Genomic DNA, 13,338 nt, shown 5'->3' with positions numbered 1-13,338 from the left:
CCGGCTGCAACAGCAAACCCGGGTTTCACGTGGAGCTACGGACGATGGCTTCGGCATTCCATTTATCTTAAATGTAATGTGAATTCCAACCAACAGGCTCATAAAACCAAACTTATCTGAATTTACAAGACACTGAAGCTCAGATAAACAAGATTATTTCACAGAACGGGACGCTAATCCGTTGTCCAGTGAACTCCCAGATATCATGAGTTCTAATTTCCAACTGAGTGTACCGGAGCAACGTGAAGAGGGTGCTTTGCTCGAAGACTCCGCGTAAGAATCTAACGTATGGCCTAACGATGATAAGTCTAGCTCTCTAGCCAATAGGCTACACACTTTCACACCTTATATAAGGGTTGATTATATTCTAAATAACAATCTTTATCATTAACTATAAGTAAGTATGGTTGGACCAAATCTTACAGATAGTCCCAAATATGCTATACATGTAGATTCTTTAATATTTATGCTGTTTTTACAATGTCTTTTGTGTATATTGTATTTTACACACGTTCTCTTAACTGTAATTTGATAATTTCTTTCACTCTTTCATCTTAGGCCCTGAAATTGTCACGTGGTATTCTTTTTCAATGACTAAGTTTAGGTTAGATTTATTCCTCACGTAATTGTAAACTTATAAGTGAGTCTATTCAATATCCTAGTAATTTCAAACACTGTCTTGTACTTAATATAACTAATTAAATATTAGTTTTTCTTTCACGTTTTCCTTCTTATGCTCTGACCTGATGTGGTTTTTACTACATCAAATATCTTATGTACCTTGTAATTCTAATATTTTAATGTTTTCATTGTTTTAATTTTATTATCTCAATTCAAACATATTTCAGTGATGTTGTTCCTGGATCTACTTCTTCTAATCAAGTTAACAGTGGGTGTGCACTGTTGGAAAACTTCCAATTTAACAAATAATAAGGATATGGTTGTTGCCAATAAGAATATATTAAAAACTCCAGCAAAAAAGAATATTATTATTTCAGACGGAGAGAAATATTCGAGCAGGTTGGTAAACAACCGGAAAAGAATATCTTCAGATTTGGCAATATTTAGAAATATCTACGTAGATATGGATATAAACAGTGTTAAACAGAAACAATTAATTTTCGAAATATTTTCTAAATTCTACAGAAAACATATGAATTGTCAAAGAAACAATTTAGATCAAAGATCGACTGAGGAAATGATATATTTTTGTAAAAAACAACTGCAAAATAAAGTGCTAAAGTTTCATAATGGTATCAAAGAGGACTTGCAAGTAAAGCCAGTCAATAAACAAATGAAATATTTTCTAACAAAGAACAGCCAAAATCTTGCGGAAAGATTTCAGGCTTATTATAAATATAATTGGACTTTTCAAATTTGTTCTATATTTACTGCAATGCTCAACAATAACTTCCGAAATTTTAAATTTAAAGTACAGAATTTCGTCACTGCCAAATCAACGCTGAAACTTTATCTTTCAGATTTAAAAGTTTTGGAAAACGTAGCGAAATATATGCTAGACTGCGATTTGATGCTAAAGAAGAAACAGAATATTAACTCAGACTCTGAAATCCATACTGGGTTACCGGTTTTGGAAGAAGTATTACCAAATAATGTAACAAACTTTCTGGTGACAGAAGGTAGCAAGAATATAAAACCACCCGAATATTCCAAGATCAGTGTGGCACCTGAAAGTCATGAACACGTTAAAATTACAGATACAAGTATATTTGTAGATGATACTGGTAGCAAACATTTACCAGAACATACAACGCTCGGTATAGCAGAAGCGTCCTCGAGTAATAACGTGAAACTTATTGTCAATCCTGGTTCACCTGTAAACTCACCAGGAACTACTAACAAGCTTTCTACCGGAAAAACCTCTCAAGCGTCCAGTTGTTCATTTATAACACGCTTACTCACAATCCACAAACCTATTCACCATAGTTCTATTCAGATCAATAAGAATCCTTCATTAATGTTTACTAGTAACCATGCAACAGTTCTGACATCGAATAAGGAACAACCAATATCTTCTCTTCAATATAAAATAACTTTACCAAAATTATTGACATTTTTATTTCGGAAGGAAAATTTGAAATTTAAAGAAACACCATTTATTCCGAAACACAACTACGAAGTAATCTTTTTGCCAAAGTATTCTTCCCTAGTTTCAAATATTTTAATTCGTTTCGAATTTCGTTCGAAGTATAGATCTTTCATACTGGTCATCTGTAGATCTAATCTTGTTCATCGAAGACCAAAAGTATTTTGGAATTGCAAAATTTTCAGATATGCATATCATCAAATCAAGAAAAAATCAAAATACATAACTATCTTAATCACAGGTAGATTCTTAGTTCTTTTTCCAATAACTCGTTTAATTTTCAAATATAACACCATTCCATTTATTTCCTGGACAAATTCGAACTCAGATTTTCAGAAATCAGTTGGAAACAATTCTCCAATCCAGACCAGTCAATGTAAATTTTCAATTAATTTATTATTGTTTTCTACTCTAGGCACAAGGCTCGAAATTTTTGAGGAGGTGGGCCAGTCCAATATATCGACCGCAGTATACAATTGGTACTTAACTTATCGACCCCGAAAGGATGAAAGGCAAAGTCGACCTCGGCGGAATTTAAACTCTGAACGTAAAGACAGGCGAAATACCGCTAAGCATTTCGCTCGGCGTCGAATCAAGTCTTTAGAGGAAATATTTTCTTCGTTCACCGGCAGGAAATTATTATTTAATGTTAAGTCAACTAATTCTGCTCTTATTCACAAATTAATAAAAAGGGATTTAAAAAGCAGTCAGCAGTTAACATCACAAAAGACGATTCAGTCTTTTTCTAACGCGTCCAACGACCCAACCACTCCAAATTTGATAACTTCGTCCTTGATTCACTCCTCAGCTGTGGTTACATCAAAAGAATCCACAACACAATTGCGTTCTTCAAAGGAAACAATTTTGGGGTTTTCTAATATTACCGAATTACCAAAGCAGTTGGAGAATGTTAATTCCTCAACGGTAAATTTGACACAAGCTGTTGATTTAAATAAAACATTTAACATGGTAGATATTATAATTCAACCAGCTATTTTATTTACTGGAATAATTGGCAACACCATCTCTGTTCTTGTCTTTAGATCGACGGAGTTTAAAAACGAAGTGGCTTTTTATATACCAGTGTTCCTTTCTACAATTGAAATGCTTACAGGTATAATTGTATTTTTTGACAGCGATTTTTATATTTATTTCTTTGGAGGGAAAATATCGAACCTAAATTTCACCATGTGCAAGACATTTCATTATCTGAAAGTTTTTGTCAAATCTACATCGGCTTGGGCAATTGCTATGATGTCAGCAGAACGGTTTATTGCGGTCAAGTTTCCATTGAAAGCTAAAATCTACATCACAAAATCCAAAGTTATGACTACAGTGGTTGTTTGCTTTCTAGTTGAGATAATGCTTAATTTCTCTCAGCTCGGCATGAGGTCCTATAATAATGACCAATGCGTTAAATCTAAACAAACTCATAATATTTTGGTTATACTAATAACAATGTTTAACGGGTGGCTTATTCCAACATCAGCCACTGTCATACTGAATATATTAATTATCATCCATCTGAGGCAACAGAGCAGGATTCGAAATACACTCACACGTGAAGATAGAAGTCAACAATTTCGACAGATTAACGTCATGCTTTTTACCATAATAATTTGCAAATTTATCTTTGAATTACCACTAATGATACAACATGTATTAACGTGGGTTCGCTATGGATTAAGCGATCTTTTAGATAGTGTATTTATGGCTCTTGGTTTTACACAGCATTCTATAAATGCCTTTTTGTACAGTTTTGTTTCAAAATCTTTCCGTTCTGTAATTTTGAGATGTTTTCGAAACAAAAGCTAAGTAAAGACAACATATTAAAAGCAAACGCAATGAAATATTTAGTATACTTTTGTGTAGTGGAAATAAATGTTTGCTGACCTGAAATATTTGCAGTGGGTTTGTGTATACGCTGGTATTAAATAGCTGAAAATTATATATTGTTGTCCAGTTTGGAATATGATATGATTATCACAAATTCAAGGCATGTATTGCTTTGTAGTCATGAGTTAAATAGTAAAACGTTGTGATGAAATTCTGTTACAGTAGAAGTATGTCATAGTTGTAATGTTGCGATGACAAGGGTAGTCACGGTTTTTTTATATGATAATGAAGCGATTGTGATGTCCTACTGGATATATCAAGGTTGTAGAGAAGGAATCTTCAGGTATTCATTTATTGCCAGAAAAGAGCAACTAAAATATAACTAAAGCATAAAAATAAACCTTATAATGAAAGGATGCAATAGGTAACTGCAGTAAACTTTAAAACGAGGCTACAACCTCGTTCTGATAAACTTTGACGCCTGCAATAACGTTTCAAAATGATGATTGATAAAATGTAAAAATGTGATAGGATCAGTTTAAAATATATGAAGAAAGACAAGACTTGCGGTTCTGATTGCTGAAAAATAAGTGAGCAAGATAATTAGGAGAAAATAATTGAGAAAAAAAATTACAGAAAATTAAATTAATTTGAAGTCATATTTCAACAGATTCAATATGACATCGATTACTCCAGTTCACCTAGATATAAGATGAACAGGAGTAATAGATGTTATATCATTGCAAAATAGATCAATGAAAATCTTCAATGATATCGGGTGATTTGGCATGGTTACTCTTTGTGAAGAGCAACTTAATCTTTCTCAAATTACAACCTACCTAATTGAAAAAGGAGAACAAATTAGATAATGTCACCCTTTATTCGCAATATCTCAGGGAAGGACGGCATGATCTTAACTGGAGCTAGACAACAACAACAAAGATATTTTGTCAAGCCCATGAGTAGTTGACTACAGCAAGGAAGAATTATAAACAGCTCGTCAATATTTTAGTCATATGTTTTATATGGGCTATCTGAAAACCTTCGCCAGCAATGATATCCGTCAGGTGATCTACTAATCACTGTGAAGAGGATCAGTAATGGTAATGCAATAGCGTTCAGATTACGTAGATGTGCTAAAGCTACATGCAATAAATATGCGCTTACTGTAACATCAAAATTACACCTTAACAGCAACACAAAAATCAAGGAACTTCATAAGAAAGACACATGAAGGTAATACCTAGGAATAAAGGAAAGAGATGACATACAGCTTTCTGTCATGAAAGATTAAAATACAAAAAGAATATTACAGGAGAGTTAGATTGATACTAAGGACTGAACTAAAAGCATCTGACCGATATGAATCTATCAGTAGTTTTCCTATACATACGGTCACTCAGTTTTAATACAGTAAATTGAACACTGAATGATTAAAAAAAAAACTAGTTACTAAAACAAGGAAAATGCTGATAATAGCCAACACGTACCATTCAAAAGCAAAATGTTGATAGTGTTTAGCCATCAAAAGCAGAGAGAGGTGAACGTTTGATACATCTTGAACGAAACTACCTAATCACTGATACGTATTTCTACGTATCATGTTACTATTTTTTGTAAATTATCAAACATCAGGTAAGCAAAAGAAACTACATCCAATCAAATGTGAAGAAAATTCTCACAAAAACTGTATATCACTGAATTAAGACAAAATAAAAACTCGACAATTTTTTGCCTATAGATTAAAACAAAAGCGGTACATCAGGGCTACAAAGAATAAGCAAAAGACAGTAAAAAGAAAGTTATGCGTGGCAAATATCCAAAAAGGCTTAAAAAGGTAGATGTTGGCCAACAACAGACAACTAAATGATTCAAAGATATTGGATGCAAGATAGAAACGGATAGCTTTATCATCGCTGCCCGAAAACAAACTCTAAGCGTCGGTTTACATCACTGCATCTTCAACGATGGCACAGAAAAATATTGAGAACATTTGAAAAGACCACCGTTCACATTATATCAACCGCCAGCAGACACCAGTATGCCTACACTGGAAAATGTGTAGGGAATATGATTTCAAAATGTCTGAGAAAGAGTATGAAAATAAACCAGAAACAGTTACCATAAATGGTAACCTTACCATCTTATGGGACATGCCAATGCAGATAGATTGGGAAATTAAAGCAAACACACCTGATATTACAATTAAAAAGTGATAAAAACCTGCATGCTGGTTGATGTGACAATACCAGCATATCTCAGTTAAGCTTAAAGAAAAAACTGTTTCGACATAAAGAATTTGATATTGATATCTCTAAAACGTAGGACTTGAACTATGCCAGAGTAATCGGGTGTCTTGTGTTTATCAAAACGGGACTGGAAAAATCCCCCAGCAAAATTCCAGGGAAGATCACACTAAAAAAAAACAACTTTTAAAATATCAAATCATTCAGGAACACCACATATAATACGGATTCTATTTTTAAAGTAGCAGCTACTTTCTACAACTCCCGGGCAACGGTTTAGATCTGGCAATACAAGATGAAATTAAGAGATTCAATAATAATAATAATAATAATGATAATAATAATAATAATAATAATAATAATAATAATAACTAAGACGTGGTATGAGCAAGCTCCAGAAGAAATCACCGAAAATGAGATTTGCAAATTCCTGTGGGATGCAATGATCCAGTACGATCACCTGACCAGACATCGGAAACCGGATATGGTTGTGGTGAATAAAAAAGACCAAGAACATGTATGATAATCGGCATAGAATGCACCGGTGACAACAGGATCAATGTGAAAAAGGAAGGAAAAATAAAGAACTATGATATTTAAAGTGGGAAATACGAAGGTTGTAATCAATGAAGAGAGTAGACATGATACCAATAGTAATTGGTACACTTGGAAGTATCAACACTCAACTGCCAACATGGCTGAAAAAGATCGGTGCAAATGTGAAGGTAGAACAGCTACAAAAATCAGCATTGCTTGGAATTGCGAGAGTTCTTTGCAGAGTTCTTGAAGCATGACCAGTAAACAAGTGTCACCTTAGTCTATTGGCTGTGGACAGCTGACACTTTCCATCGTACCCAGCAAAATAAGCTGTGAGTTTTCATATAATAATAATGATAATAATAATAATAATCAGACCTAACGTGCTAACGTGCGGTAAAAAACACTTGATAAAACGTTTGCTCATAGATAAAACATGTCTTCTCATTATTTTGTTTATTGTAATGTGGACAATAAAAAATTTACTGTAAACCATCAAATAATGTACTCTAGAATATCAGACAGTAAAATACTGTACTCTAGACTCAAGGCCATCAAATACTTTACACAAATAGATTTTGCACTCCACCAGACAATCAAACGCTGTATAATAGACACATACGAGGGGCGTTCAATAAGTAATGCCCCTGACCCACCTCCCATAGCAGTAGAGCAACGAAACTTGGCACAGTTATTAGTCTTTTTCTACATAGGAACCACCCAGAATTACGCATTTCTCACATCGTTTGATGCAGCTCTGGAGACCGTTTTTGTAGAAGACCCCAGCTTGGTCCTCCAACCACGACGTGACTTCAGAAATCAAGGCTGCATCATCTGGGAAACGCTTTCCTTTCAAAAACAACTTCATGGCTGGGAAGAAATGAAAATCAGAGGGTGCATGGTCAGGAGAGTAGGGGGGATGGGGTAGGAGTTCATAGCCGCACGCCTGTGCTTCTGATCTGGCGACACGCGAGTTGTTGACCAGAGCGTTGTCCTGCAGGAGGAGGATGCTCTTGTGATCTTGCCCCGCCTCTTGATTTTGATAGCTTCTCTTAATTTCCTCAAAAGTGAAGCATAATAGGCTCCTGTAATTGTGGTACCCTTTGCCAGGAAATCTGTTCAGAAGACTGTGAGCATGACCTTGCCAGCGGAGGACTGCACCCTTGCCTTCTTTGGATGAGGTGAGTCACGGTGCTTCCACTGCATTGACTGGGCTTTGGTCTCTGGATCATAGTGATGGACCCAGGTTTCATCCTGTGTAGTCAGTCTTTTGAAAAAGTTTGACTCATCTTCTTGACACATCTCCAAATTCATCCTCGAGCACTCGACGCGTTCTTGCTTCTGGAAAGGTGTGAGCAATCTGGGAATCCATCTGGCAGACACCTTTTGCATATGCAAATGGACATGAATGATAGTTTCCACAGACCCGATACTAATCTTGACCTCATGGGCTATTTGGCGACTAGTTATGCGTCGATCTTCCAAAATGGCAGCCTCAACTTGACGGACAGATGCCTCATCAATGGCAGAAGGGGGGCGACCAGATCTGGGAGCTGTTTCCACAGAGTTCCGACCATGTTTGAATTCACGATGCCAGCGTTTTACAAGGTCATATGATGGGGCATCATCACCATAAGTTACTTTCATTTCATCAAAAGTCTCCCGTGGTGTGCGTCCTTTCAAATACAAAAACCGGATCACTGCTCGGCACTCAACAGCCTCCATTTCACACTTGACTCAGTTCAAACACCTCTAAATAAGAAACTACAATTAGTTCAAAGCTGTAATTTGCCATTTAATCTATATATATAATTGCACATGAAAAATTCAAGCTAGATCAAACAACTGCAAATGGATCAGGGGCATTACTTATTGAACGTCCCTCGTAAATACTGTATTTGGTAGCATAAGACACCCTCTCGCATAAGACAATTTTACAAGAAAATTTTGTAGAAAGTCCCAAAAGTACATTTTATCATACACCTACTAAAATAAATTTTGATGTAGTTTTGTGGTGAGGAATGTATGATTCTGTGCATTTAGATATAATATTTTGACTGCACACCAGAATAAAGTGTGAAACCATAAATCATTATTGATACATTATGAATATATTACGCATCCCAACGTTAACTGCTTTTAGATTAATTGTATTGTTTAAATTTTAATCAAAAGAATTGCTATAGAGGATGTAAAACTTGTGTTTTTGACTGTTTTGTATTACCGTGATCAGTTACCAAGATGGCGCATCGCTGCAATAGTTTTGTTGTCATCCATTCATTGCAAATAGCTAATAAGCAGATGAAATTTAAAGGTACACTTTTCATCTTTCTTAGATAAATTTTGATTTAGACAATAAAAAATTCTTCTTAAATGTAACACATCCTTTGAATAATGTAAGACATATATCAAAAGTTTTGTATGCTGTGGTAGGAGCTGATGCGACATCTCCACGTAATTGCTGACGTACCATTAGCAACCTCTTGTAAGTCTGTGGCAACAGACTCATAATTTCGCTTGTTTTCATTTGCTTATTATTAGTAACAATGTTTGTGCCAAGCTGATTTAAGCTCATTCGGCTCCTTAGACATTCGATCGAATTAGACACTGAGAAATATTTCGATGTATTAAAAAAACAAAACAAAAAGCAAGTCTTCTACGTCGGTAAATACGGCACACAGGTGACATTAAAATACTACTGCAAAAATAATCCAATCATGGCAAAGGACCAATGAAATACTGTAGAGATTCAAATACATTCAAACGCATCAGATACTGTATTGTATTATTAATAAACTATTGTCTATAAAAACATCATATTGTTGGTATTTCTCTTTCGATATTGTGTGGTGGTGGTAATCAGTGTCGGCCTGATATTCTGTGCCGACATTATATTCTGTATGATATTCTATGTTGGAATTCTGTGTTCGTTTTCATATTTTGCGCTCTTGGAATTTTATTAAACAGCTATTATCGCTTGTGAGACGGTGTCACAATAGTTTGAGTCTATTGTTGTCATTGTTTCATTACCTTCCTTTAACTGATGTGGGCAGATATTATGTCTGCCTTTGGCGGAAGATATGTTGAGGACGTGACTGCCAATTCCTTATCAACCTCTTCAGATTTCACACGAAGATGTAAATGACAAGGGAGAAAGGCATCCCACTTCTGTAAATTTTTCAGAAGGCTAATAAAGTATTTCCCACCTGAATGGCCTTTCTGTAGGTATGTCCCTGTGAATCGGGGATTGAGAGCTGTGAGAGGAATTTACCCTAGGTAGTCGGAATAACCAAGAATGGCTCCTAGACAGATGACAACAGACGTACATTTGACTGGCAAATAAATGCCCAATATATAGCTACTCATGTACCAATAATGAATGGAGTAAAGTCCATAATTTTATATCTCTTTCATTTGCTAGATGGCTACTATATTAGATAGATCTCTGCCGTTTCTGATAAAGGCGATTATCAGGCGATTCTTGATATTCGACGTAAACATGAGACTTCCGTAACAACCCCATTTGCTTCTTGTTATGAATCCATGATTAATTCTATAAAAAACAAACAAACAACAAGCACGCCCCAGACATGGGGTTAAACATGGGGTTAAACATGGGGTTATATCAACCTGAAGACAGCCATTTATCTGAATGGACAGTTGGCCGAACTCACTTTCAACCGACAAGAAAACAACGGAAGAAACAATTGGTAAATTAGTTGTTTATTTTAAAACTTGTAGAAAATGATATGAAAATCATTTTCGATTTAACTAGCGATTGTCAAACGTAAGAAACAACCTGCACTTTTAGAAGCAGTGTATGTTATATTTGGAAACATTCGGCATTACTTTCCCCATTTTCATTTTAATTAGTGGTTGATTGCCTGTTTGAACTTTTTAATCACACCTCAAACCAAAATAACGTCAATTAGCTTATCTAGACCCTCTCGAATTTTCTATTCAGAAAGAAATATTTACTTCTTTTTAGATCATAGAATTTTATATCAACAACAAAAAGTGGCAGACAGCTCTTGTTAGATGGCTAAGTCTACATCGTTGATAAACATAATATAACATATTAGCAATATGAACGTTAAGAAAGTTGTGGAGGGCAGTTAGAGCCGGAAAAAAATCTGGAAAAGTAAGTAATATTATTCCCTCTCAGTCCTTGGGAAAACATTAGAAACTGAAAGAAGATCCAGATAGAGAAAATAATACTGACTGTCATTCAAAGCTGCACTAATGAAGAATCAATGTTGCAAATACTCTTCCTAAGAAAAATGCTTTAGCAAAAGGGTGCGCGTACAACGTACGTCACCAAGTGGGAACATTTTCACCGAATTTTGGGAAATGAATTAGAGGAGGAAAAGACTTTGCCATTCATGACAGCCTGCAAATTCTATCAACTCCTCGAATCTGGCAGCTTCTTGCCTTCAATGAAGGAAATTTTGCTACAGCGCCGCCAGGGCGCCAGTTATATACAGTACATGTTTAACTATTTGGGAGCTTTACAATTACGTCAGTATACTGCATAACAAAGAACAAAAAGTAAACAATGTATGACATAATTTATATCAACCTGAAGAAAGCGAAATAAGATTTTAATCCAGTTTCAGTTAGCACTGTCTATGAAAGAGTGACTTTAGTAGCAACGATGTACACCCTTATTTTCTTTTTGATCCCGTATCATTTGACTTTTGGGCCGTTGCAATGGATGCTAGAGATATTGAGAAGTATCCTACTTGAACTGGGATGATAGAAGATCATATTTCCATATGCAGACGAAATCACTGCCAGTTTGGAACACCTGAAAAATAGAGTTAGTATGCACAGAGTGGGCCAAAATTCACAAAGAGTTGCAATATTTGATAAGTTTTTTGAATATTAATTTCTTCATGTTTTTACAGATTTTATAAAAAAGTCCTTGGAGATTAACCATAGAAAAGTTCACGACCTAACTGCGGACACAAATTGTGAAATTTTGCTATCACAATCATTGGTTCTAAGCGAACTAATGATTAAAAGTTTGATTGGTTCAGTAAGCGACCTCCTACCATCTGGCAGACTCTGCACTATCAGGAACGAAACTCCAGCCATGCGTGTAAGGGAGAGTGTTGAAGACCCAAGCGTATCAACATGAAGACTGTCTGGACAAGATGGAATCTCCCGGACATGTTCCAACAGGACGGAGCCTCAGCTCACACAACTAGGACCACAATCAAATTACTCAGGTTTATTCTTGAGGGAAGAATAACTTCCCGCGGTTGGAACATATGCTGGCCATCACGTTCTCCAGATCTGACGGCTCCTCATTTCTTCCTATGAGGATATCACACAGAAAAATTATCTTAATGAGTCTCAGACACTTTAACAACTTCAGAACAATATTCAGGCCGAAATCAGAGCACACTGGAACCTGAAACATTAAAGGCTGCCATGGAAAATGCCTCAGAAAGAGCACGTTTACGCGAAGTAGAAAGTGGATGTCATTTACTAGATATGATTTTTCATACGTTGTGTAAATTTATTTCCTATATTACTGAATATGGCACTATTGTAACTTTTAAACGAAAAGTAATAGGAGTTATTAAACATTTAAACCCTTTCGTGACTTTTGGCCCATCCTGTACTAAACTGAAGGAATACCAGCTGACACAGGAATACCAATTAATCAGAATAAGTTGCGTCCTGGAGAGTCAGTTTTTTTTCCCTGTCAGTGTCACGTGTTTTGAGCCCACTTTTCCATCTGCTGACAATAACCTTTACACAGAGCTTGATGTCGGACATTTAAGTAACTCTGATTGCATAGTATCTAGGAAGATTCGTGAACGGCGAACAAGTCAACGTTTATCATGTACGTTTTCTCATTTACGGAGCAATAGTTCTCGTTCAGTCCGTATAGGAACTTATTGTTCTTTACCAATCGATCAATGTGGTTGTTGATAAATCGATTCTTCCATTCTATAGAGGAGGAGGGTGGGGTAAAAATAAGTTCCAGGTGTTGACGAAGATCAAAGGAACAATCTATTCATGGGGACTTTCCTCATAGGGTTTATGAACTACTCTTGGAAATCCCAAGCTCGACAGCGGTACAGGTTGAAGTGTGGAGTAGACTATACAGACATAACGGTGTCGTCAGCCGGGTTTGTTTAAGGTGCATACGAACTGACAAAATGGTTCTACACATAATCATTCAGTGTCAGAGTATTGTTGTTTTGTAGTTTTATGTCTAACTGCTTTTGATGCATGCAGAATTGATCAGACCTCTAATGAAATTCATTTTGACAATCACTTCATAAACGTCTTTTGTCCGTGAAGGAAACCAGTGGCAGTGTTTCGTTGTCTTGTTGCTATGGCAAAACAGGTTGAATGTTGATAAGACTGAAAAGGCCAAGAGTTTCTTCTGCAGCATGTGATCATCATCTTTTTAAAGTTCACTTGGATAAGAAAGTAATAGCGGAAAGTATTGTCTTCCAGTGAATTCATTGAAAGGTAAATCAGAGTGGCGAGAATTGTATACATCAACAGTCTTACTTCCAGCATGCACCTGTACGTTGGAGAACATAACTAAGCGACGGAACTTGCCCAGGTTAATCTTAGAACAGTAGCGAT

Source organism: Octopus sinensis, linkage group LG6 (genome assembly GCF_006345805.1).
Source record: "Octopus sinensis linkage group LG6, ASM634580v1, whole genome shotgun sequence".
Lineage (NCBI taxonomy): Eukaryota > Metazoa > Mollusca > Cephalopoda > Octopoda > Octopodidae > Octopus > Octopus sinensis.
This window is presented reverse-complemented; position numbering follows the sequence as displayed.